This window comes from Rhagoletis pomonella, unplaced genomic scaffold (genome assembly GCF_013731165.1).
Source record: "Rhagoletis pomonella isolate Grant_MI unplaced genomic scaffold, Rhpom_1.0 Rhpom_scaffold_00010, whole genome shotgun sequence".
In the NCBI taxonomy this organism is placed as follows: domain Eukaryota; kingdom Metazoa; phylum Arthropoda; class Insecta; order Diptera; family Tephritidae; genus Rhagoletis; species Rhagoletis pomonella.
The window spans coordinates 28,755,932-28,766,850 of record NW_023458564.1 but is presented as its reverse complement, the minus strand read 5'-3'; the positions used below and the strand labels follow the sequence as shown (position 1 = coordinate 28,766,850).

The following is a 10,919-nucleotide window of genomic DNA, read 5'->3' as shown; positions in this document are numbered from 1 at the left end:
TTAAAATAATAAATATTCATTACTTAAAAATTATAACATGAACATGTTAATAAAACTTATGATTCTTGAACATCATTTTCAATCCTTTGTTTTTTTCCTGGTACTTGCAAATTTTGCAGACTCGGTCATGTGAGTATAATGAGGAAACGTCCTTCACAAAGTCGTTTTCTTTTAGGCGGCATTTTCTAAGAAAAGAAAACTTGAGTAGCTTTAATAAATAGGTACTTTATAACTACATGTAGGCGATAAATAATAGGTTCTTTACATCGCGAACTCTCAATGATATTACGCTTCGCAAGTGATAATACCACCCTTTGTCACTCATACGCCATGGCATGCGGGTAACCATTAATGCGACCCGAAATCACTCGCTTGAGTTACCAAGGCATTATAAAAAAATGGTCAGTTATTTAGTTATATATATTAATTTATTTATACTTACTATGATGTTTTATATGCTTCCTTAAAAAGTTGGATCCAACTGTGTGAGTTGTGCTATTTGGGTGATAAGAATAGTAAATTTATTAGTTTAAATCATGGTACAATAAAAACAGGTAGAAGCCAAATTGACATCAAACCTACAAAAGTCAAAGTTTTCGGGAGAGTAAAAATAAAAATGAGCGTGTGGAAGGAAAAATAAAAAATTCCATTTCACTGGTTGACGTTTTTAAGTAAATTTGAAGTTTAATTTTATTTATTTATTTTCTTTAGTTAAAATTTGTTAATTTGTTTGTTGTTTTCTGTCTTTGATTTATGAGTTGCAGTGTTGTTGGAGGGACTTTCCGGCATAAGGGTCATAGGAACAGCACTTGGCATCAAACGTACCTTTCCTGTACCTCCCGGTGCATTTATGAAATCTGCTGCTTTAAAATGTTTAACGCACAGCAAGGCATTTCGCTGCAGCTCTACCCCACAGCTGCTTTCCCAACGCTTCTTACGCTAAGGACATTGAGGCACGTTAAAAAATTAGTGGCCTCTGATTTATATTTAACACCACATAAAAACAAGGCTTCAGGTGCTGCATTTTTAACACATACACTAAGTATAAGCCGCACAACACTACAAAAATTCAAATGTTAATTAAAATTTGTTTTTAACGAATATTCAAAAAAAAATCCAAAATCAAACGACATGACATTTAAAGCGTAACGAAATATAGGAAATAAAAGAAAACCAAGTTGAAGTTTAAAGGTTTGGTTCTCATGAGAGCAATGTCATTTTGGCTTCTACCTGTATTTATGTGCCTTGAGTTTAAATTATTTATCATGCAAAGCAGTTTCAATACTTACTCTGATTTATTATGTGATTCCTTATAATTTTCAATTTATTTATTAACACGTGCATACGTGAAACAAAATGTTTTACTTTTTAATGATAGAAAATTTCTTACAAAATGTTTACTAAATCAATGCCTCCTATATAATTTTTCGAATATTTTGTCCGAGAAAAGTTAGAGAAAAATTATAAAACGAAAACATTCTCGATACATTCAACGGACAGAAAAGCAAAAACACAAACTTCCGTTTGAAATACGAGACTCTTAGGCATTGTATAGGCTTACAAGTATGGAAAGCGCCATTTTGTTTGTTTACATTTGAAAACAGCTGAGATCACCTGATTTTCAATTCTCTCATTCTCCGCACAGAGTTACATTCAAGTTTCAGAAAAAACTTTAAAATGTAAATTGAGAAATATTTTAGAAAAATGTGTTTTTATTCATTTGAATTCAATAAAAAAGAAACTAAAAATGCGTGCCAAGTCTTGCATTTCCAATATTAACGATAAATGTGTATGTTCCTGGCAATAATTTAAAATATTTGTGAAACTTATCGTTTTGCGCTAAAATACATCAATGTGTGTGAAATTCGTTGTCATTGCTTTTGTTTTGAACATCATATTCGTGCCTGCCGGTGGAAAAATTAGGTAAATTTGCATTTATTTTTAAGAAAACATATAATTTAATATATATTTCTTTCCAGAGCGACATACGGACAAGTAAGATGATCATCGTTTAAACAAATGGTTTATTTTCTTGTACAAGCAGCCGTGGCCCGAGCAGCGCAAATCGTGGCAGAGAATTATAAGTAATAAGGGAAATAATACTGCGATAAGAAACTGGAGCTCGGGGAAAACTATAATTTACGTCTCTACGCAGCACGTACGCATGTGTGGGTGCATTTGCGATTGTGGCCTAAGCAGCGGCCCGAAAAACCTTACCAAACCTTTTTTTATTTTACGCTTACATCAACGTTATGCCACAATCACGTGCCGCCGCAGCTGCAGCTACTGGCAGAGGCCCACAGGCACTCATAAAAATTGGCCACTATTTACTGGACGCAACACAAGGTAGCAGTAAAGATATTGGACCTCATGCATTAAATGTGAGTTTAAGCTCCAACTCGATTTTCAGTACAAATTCTTGAGCTTAAGCTCACCCCTTTAGTGCAAAAATTGAGTCTGACCTTAGACTCATTTTTTATGCATGAGGCCCATTAAATCGCATAAATTGGTTGAAATGGTTGGAAGTGGACCAACAACTTGCTGCCTTCTCGTCAATTTGGTTACGTTGTGTTGACTAACTCCGGAGGCATTATGGATCTTGAGGAGGCCAGACGGTAACATTTGGGAGGCAAAATGCTAGGATTCTTGTTCTAAGCTGGGCACTGGGTATTCACACTTTTGTTAGTGTATTGAAGCTATTGCAGCTGGCAAGAGCAACATGTTTATATTATTTTTTACAAAAATAAAAAGATGAAAGCCACTTAAAGTAATGAGTAAATTTGCGTGGAAGAAAATAAAGAATAAAGAAATTTGTATGATGAATATCGAGGAAAATCGTTTGCATCAAAATTTCTATTCAAATTTTTATTTGAATTATGACATCAACAGGGATGCTTTGAAACGTATCTTTTGAAGAGAAATTTTTATAATTCTTGTGATTATTGATATTTTCTAGAATTAAAAAAGCTAGTTCATATTAAAAAATATATTTAGACCATGATAAAAATATAGTAAGGTAGAACCGCTGAGAGTCACTTTTAAAATTCTTGACGTTTCCAAACAATTTAATTTTTAAATTTACTCACAAACTCACACACACATTTTCATTTTCAATCTCAAGCAACAACAATTTCGAACAATTTCATTTTTTTATTTTCACATTTATATGATTTTAAAATGTTTTCAAACTTCAAAAAAAAATCATGGCCGACAAATTGAGAGAACGGTTATACCTTGCTATGTTTTTATCATGATTTAGACTACAAGTATGTAATGTACGTTTAATACGAACTGAAACGATTTTAATGAGTATTCATAGCTTCATAGCAGTTACATCAAAATGCATATTTGACAAGAAAGAGTACAAGATTGCCCCGTCATAGTGGCGATGACATTTCTGTACAAAAAGTAAACAAAGCCGAATTGCATGTTAAAAGAAAATATCAGACCAGCCAATTTTCTCAATAATAAATTTCTCGATAGTAAGCGTGTTTTAATTGCGCTGAATTCTAAAAATATATGAGTTACAATGACAATTAATAAGGAAAATGTGAAAAAGCGGTGATTTTTCTGGAAGTATAAGTGAATTTCAGTACATTTAAAGTTTCTGATACGTCGTTTACTTTTAGATCAGAATTATCAAAATCGACAAATTCAAAGTAGGGGTATGTCTGACGGTGCCACCTTTGTTCGCTGCATCGTGCATATTGGGCAAATGACGTTTTTAAATGCATTTTACATACAAACATATGTACCAGTTCAAGATGAAAAAAGAAACCAAAATTAGTAATTTTTTTATGAATGTAGTTAAAAAAAGTTCACAGAGGAAATGCCGGTAATCAATCTATCGGCAATCACATAAAATCTATGTAGGGAAATTCAGATGTCAACAGAATAATAACTACAATAAAAAGCACCACAGAAGTGTGAGAAGCAGGCAATTTTTCAATCTGAGCAAAAAATTTGTTAAATGCCGTTGTAAAAAGGTCAATACATTTCTTATAAAATAGTTTGATTTTTGATGGGTGGTATAACTCAGTGGAACGGTTATTAAAGAAAATAAAATTTTTAAAAGTAATAAATAGGAAAAAAATGGACTAAAAATGTGAATTTAAATATTTTACCCAAATTCATAAAAAATTAAGAAATCGATTTTTATTATATATATATATATATATAATATATTATTTTTTATGAATAACGTCATTAGCATATACCGTTTTTATAAATGAATCTTGTAGCGTCGCGCTATATACATACATAGGTACATATATATATTTTGGCTGGCGAAATATGTACTTTTGCCAACTAATTAAAAAAGCGTATGATTCAATTTAACCACATTAAAAAAGTATTTAAATATTTTATGGCGCAACACAGCAACACTATTTGTTTCACGAAACCCTTGAATACGAGCCTGTCATCTATTTCTTCTATTTCGACATTTCGCTATTTTACATTTCTTTCATTTAACGTCATTCGCATTGTCACATTTCTCAAATTCGTTTTTGCTTCGACATTCTGCTATTTCATAATTATTTCATTCTCATGTCATCCATCTTCCATTTCTTACCTTCCATTGCCGTTCGCATCGTCGAACGTGCCTGTCAAACACTGCCGCCATCATGCTTTTCAGTTTGGCAGGCACGTCCGCTGTTTGGCAGGCACGTCCGTTGTTAGAAAGAGAATAGACAAAAAGGGGCATAGGATTCCATACTTGTAAGTATATACGAGGCGGAGCATGAGGGTAAGAGAAACGTATCGTAAAACTCGTAACCTCCGCTAACGTACGTTTCTTGGTCGGGTGGGGAGCAGTCAAACTTTATGTTGTTTGTAATTTTGCGATAAAAGTTTGGTGAAATATTGATACGTCAAACTTTATGTATTAAATACCAAGAGAAATAGCGTTTATTTTAATTTTGCGACAAAAGTTGTGTGAAATATTGATGTGCCAAAATGTATGTATTAAATACTAAAGATAGTAATATTGATGTTAACTTAATGACGAAATTTTGGTGAAAATATTGTGCTATAGAATTTGTGTAGCAAATACGAATTGAAATACCTAGGTTGATCGTAATTTCGTCACAAAAGTTAGCGGAAACATTTGGCGTTTAGCTATCAGTTAGAGAAAAAAAGAACTTTCACCAAACTAGCCACATATTCAAGTAATACAATAATAAATTTTGTTCATACTATTGAAGTTTACTGTAATATAACATTCTATCCATATTACATTACATTTATATCTTTTTATATAAGTGAAATTAAATTTGGTACGAAAATGAACCGTGACGAGATTCTCGGACTAACAGTGAACATTTTAAAAGAGAAATTGGGTAGTTTGGGGTTATCAATGACTGGACGAAAATCGACATTGCAGGACAGATTACTAGAGCATTACGGCCTGAGTGTAAGTGATGACGACGAGGAAGACAATTTTAGTGATTTGGCAAGTCGGCGAACGGCTGGTTCGCCCATAGCTCGTCGGTCCGCCTTTACGCTGCGTGACGTTGAAGACTCAATGGCTTCTTTTAGCGGAACGGGTTAACCTGGGTTCGAACAATGGCTCGATGATTTCGAAGCAAACGCCGAAGCTGTACAATGGAATGAACTGCAAAAGTTTATCTACGCGAAACAGCTTTTGAAGGGCGGGGCAAAAGTTTTCATATGCAGTCAAGTTGGGGTAACCAGTTGGAGCCCATTAAAGCAGACCCTTCGTAAGGAATTCGGCACAGCTCTCTCGTCGATAGAAGTACATCAAACTCTACGAAATCGACGGAAACGTGAAGGGGAAGATCTTAGAGAATATTTGTATGTTTTACTGGAAATCGCCAAGTCGATTAATTTGGACGATGCCAGTTTAATACAATATTTCATCGAAGGGATCCCCGACGCCAGACCTAACAAAGTAAACTTGTATCAAGCGAAAACAGTAGCCGAGCTGAAAGAACAAATAAAGGTATATGAAAAAGTTAAACATAGTAAACCAATGAACCCGAGTGCGAGTCGATCTCAGCCATCCTCCTCAGACAGGGCTTTGCCGAACCCTCCTTCAGCGGGGAAAAAATGTTTTATTTGTGGCGACACTTCGCATTTTGCACGAAATTGTCCACGTAAGCGCAGCATTACATGTTTTAAATGCGGAAAGGAAGGCCATCGTGCGTCTGAATGTAGGGGTGGCAATAAAATGGTTAGGAAAGAGGAAAATAATGTCAATACCATGACGAATGAAGCAGCAGGTGTTAGGTCAAAAAACAAAGGAGGGCTTATTTTTAAAGAGATAAATTTTAATGGGCAAAATGTTTCAGCTCTTATCGACACGGGGTCGGATTTGTGTCTCATGCGTTACGATACGCTCATGATGCTACATTTGGATGTCGATCTAAGTCAGGAGACACACCGGTTAGTGGGAATAGGTAATAGTGGGTTAGCAACGATGGGTAGTTTCACTGTCCACATGAATATTGATGGCATCGCCTTAGATATAAATTTTCACGCTGTCAAAGAGAAAGACATAAATTTTGCGCTTGTAATAGGTAACGACGTTTTGAAACAAGTAGACCTAATCGTAACGGAAGATAACGCAGAATTTAGACAAAAAATTACTCCAGCCGAGAAAATCGTATGCAAGGACAACGAGAAAGCTAAGTTAAAGGGAATGGGAGGAGGATCTTTAGGAACCGATCCGAAAACATTCAAGCAAAAAACATGGGCAGGTAAATCGACTGGAGGGTAATAATGAGAGCATGAGCGCGCGTTCAGTTACTCCTGTTGAGACAGCAGTGGAAGGTAGAGCAAATGAAATAGCTGAGTTGTCCGAAGAATAAAGGTTTATGCCTTGATGAAGTTGATGAAACCCCTGGAAATAAAATAGATTTATCCCACTTGAATAAAGCTACCTCTGAATCAGTGAGAACTATGATAGCGAGTTACAGGCCTTCTAAGAATTGCACATCGCCAGTCGAAATGAAAATTATGCTTACAGATGATAGACCAGTTTACGATAGGCCGCGAAGAATGTCCTACACAGACAGATGCATAGTAGATCAGCAAGTGGCTGAACGAAGGGGTCATTAAACCCAGTACTTCGAATTATGCTCGGGCGATCGTACTCGTTTCTAAAAAGGATGGCAGCAAACGGCTTTGCTGTGACTATCGTAGGCTGAACAAAAAGATTGTGAGGGATAATTTCCCAATGCCGCTGATGGACGACGTACTGGAGCAGTTACAGGGGGCCAGAGTATTCACGACGCTTGACCTAAAGAATGGATTCTTTCACGTACCAGTGGAGCAGCAGTCTCGGAAATACACGTCGTTCGTTACCCATAATGGTCAATACGAGTTCTTGTACGTACCCTTCGGAATTTCAAATTCGCCTGCGGTATTTTCAAGGTACGTTGTTACGGTATTGCGGGACTTAATACGAGATGGAACTGTTGTAGCATATATGGACGACTTAATAATACCCTCCAAGGATGAAACCGAAGGCGTTCAGAAGCTAAAGTTGGTACTGCAGGCGGCTGCTGCGAATGGCATGCAAATAAAATGGTGCAAATGCCAATTTTTGATGAGAAAAGTCGACTTTTTGGGTTATGTCGTCGAAGATGGCTCACTAAAGCCACCAGAAGCCAAAACAAGCGCAATTCAAAATTTCCCGTTGCCACGTGACCGTAAGGCACTGCAGCGCTTCTTGGGGCTGACGTCTTATTTCAGAAGATTCGTGGAAGGATACGCCGTGACAGCCAAACCGCTTTCCGATCTTTTGAGAAAAGAAGCCAAGTTCGAGTTACATGATGAACAAATAGCAGCATTTCGGCAGCTAAAAGTAGCATTGACTAATGCACCAGTTTTGAAGCTTTACGACCCAAAGGCTGTAACAGAGGTACATACAGATGCATGCAAGCTTGGGTACGGGGCAATGCTATTGCAGAAGGATCGAGATGATGGAGAACTTCACCCAATCCAGTTTATGAGCCGCAAGACAACGCCAGTTGAAGAGAGGTACCACTCGTACGATCTTGAAGTTCTGGCGATTGTAGAATCCCTCAAAAAATGGCGAGTATATCTGTTGGGTATGAGGTTCAAAATTGTAACGGATTGCAATGCGTTTGCAATGACCATGGGAAAAAAGGAGGTGCCACTAAAAGTGTCCCGCTGGGCGATGTTCTTACAAGACTTCGATTACACCATTGAACATCGAAGCGGCACTAAAATGCGACATGTGGACGCATTGAGTCGTGTATCATGCCTTATGTTGGAGGACTCGCTAAACCATCGATTAAAACAAGCGCAGCAGCAAGATAGTAGGATCAGGGCTGTTCGGAAAATATGGAGAAAGAGGGCTACGAAGACTTCTACATTAAACACGACGTACTACATAAAGATTCGGCAAGGGAGCTAATCGTCGTACCGACCCTCATGGAGGAGGAAATAATAAGAATGGCCCATAAACAAGGACACTTTTCCATCAAAAAAACGCAAGATGCCGTGGCGAAGTCGTTTTTCATACCACAATTGAACTCAAAGGTAACCAAAGTAGTAAAAAGCTGCATCGAATGCATTGTGGCTGATTCTAAAGCGGGGAAAAAGGAATGATGGAGCACGGACGCTACGAGGTAGTTAAGTTTGGAGACCACGAGGGCCCTGGGCGCACTACCACTATTGCCGAATTCATGAAAAGGTGGAGCCCATCATCCGAGTCGAATGATCTTCCAGGATGGCCGAATGTAGGGCGTGACGTACGAACAACTCGTAGCGGACATACGTACGGACCAACGTAGTTACTCTGAGTATCAACAATAGCAACCCTGGCTAGCGAGAAGTAAAATGTAAGGAGGACAGCGACAAGAAAAGATCGAACGACACAGTCACCAAACTACAGGCAACCGACGCGGACGTTGATACTTCAACTCGTACCTTAGGCTAAATATTTTAATAGACTTTGTATTTTATGCTAATAAGCTCATCTTAAATACATATATGTACAATAAACTGTAAAGAGCTAAATCAATCCGCGTGTGTTTTATTACGGACTTATACGAGCCATCCTACATAGATTATGCACGAAAGTATGTTAATAATTGTATGTACATATGTACATATGTATGCATATAAATATGTGAATATTCAGGGCTATCACGGAATCCATCGTAGAAAATCTACGAATTCAAATGCCCGCTACGAATACGAAAAAATTGCTATCACTGAATCCGAGTGTACTCGAAAATATCGTTGCCAGCTTCGAATGCTGATTCGAAATCAGTTAGTGCAAAGGAAACAACAGACATTAATGTATGTCATTTTGCTCACGCTTACCCATCAGGCGCAATGGCCGAGTGTGCAAAGCACTAGCCTGCCAATTGAGAGAGCCGAGTCCGAGTCGTGGGGCAGTGAAGATTTTTTTCATTTTTATTTAATTTTTGTTTATTTTTTTAATAAATATTTTTTTTAAGTTTATTTTTAGCTTAGATTTTATTATTTTAAATAGAAAAATATTTTTTTTTTTAAATAAATTTTTATGATATTAAAGTAATTAGGTGTATTTCCTAATAAATTGTCGCTAAACTATTATTTCCTCGATTCATACAAAATATTAATTCATTAAATAGCGTCTAGCAGGTGAATGCGTGTATGTACATATCGAGCCCTAACCGCCAAAATAACGTAAGCGACATTTTTTTCAAAATTTTCTTTTTGATGCAGAAATACTCCTAGAGCATCTAGATGCATTTCTGCATCAAAAATAAAATTTTGAAAAAAATGTCGCTTACGTTATTTTGGCAGTTAGGGCTCGATATGTATGTATGTATGGCATTGGTATTTTACGTCTACGTTTACACAAATATATGGAATTATATCAAACTATAACAAATTTGGAGTATAATAAATATTTAATATTAAAAATAATGCAGCTTTCGTCCACTATTTTTAAGATTGAGTGATTTTAAATTTTGTTCCGACAGCATAATCTCGTCGTAAAGTATCTGTACGAATCTTCATTGCGAACGGATTCAATGAAGGCTCTCTACGAATTTCGAATTTACGTTCGTAGCCATTCGGATTCTGTGATAGCACTTTCGTAGATTTCACGAAAATCGAAGCTACGATGGATTCTGTGATAGCCCTGATTATATTAGGGCAGTATTTAAAACAACAAATAAAATTTATTACATATAGATTATAGAATGAATAATTTTTTTAGAGTTATACACATACATATTTACATACATAACATGCATATTTATATATGTATGTATGTACGTATTTATGTATGTATGTATTTATGTATGTGTACTAGGGCGGGTCAATTAGTATGGATAGATTTTTTTCGACATTGTTCCCAGCATATTCCGGTTCTTCATAAATTTCTAAGAAAAAAATTCTTCCAGACCATAGCTCTAAGGTCAATTTCGAGCCTGCGCATTTTTAAAAGAAGATATATTATATATAAAAATGAATTGCTGTCCGTTAACCTCGCTAAGACTCGAAAACGGCTTGACTGATTTGAATATTGTAATTTTTTTGGTTTATTTTATAATATCAGGATGGTTAAAACCAGAAATAATAGAGAGTTGCCACCTGTTAAAAAATTTCAGTATAAGTATATTAATGACATATATTAGATATTGCAATGTGGGTGTAAAAAGAAAGAGGTTAAGAAGGCTTACAGCCGAAAATATTTTTGAGGGGGGTTGCCACCTGTTTCAAATTTAATTTAATTAAATTGGTAAAATAAATTAAATATTGCAATATGGGTATCAAATTAAAAAGGTTTAAGAAGGCTTACTACTGAAAATATTTTTGAGTCGAGTTGCCACCAATTTCGAAAATTTAATTCAATTAAGTTAATATGATAATGTATGTATTATAATATAGGTGTCAAACGAAAAGTATTTGAAAAATTATTGATGAAGAAA

General features: G+C 36.0%; 1 protein-coding gene and 1 long non-coding RNA gene across 2 annotated transcripts in view; one reads left to right on the top strand and one right to left on the bottom strand.

The window, feature by feature from the left end:
* LOC118746213 overlaps positions 1-10,919 on the bottom strand; it is a 150,456-nt gene that overhangs the window by 136,138 nt on the left and 3,399 nt on the right. The gene's annotated exons all lie outside the window — the stretch shown is intronic.
* On the top strand, positions 1,882-2,731 carry LOC118746214. The gene is made up of 2 exons (XR_004993811.1): positions 1,882-1,923; positions 1,980-2,731. It is a non-coding gene; the product is annotated as an uncharacterized LOC118746214 (long non-coding RNA).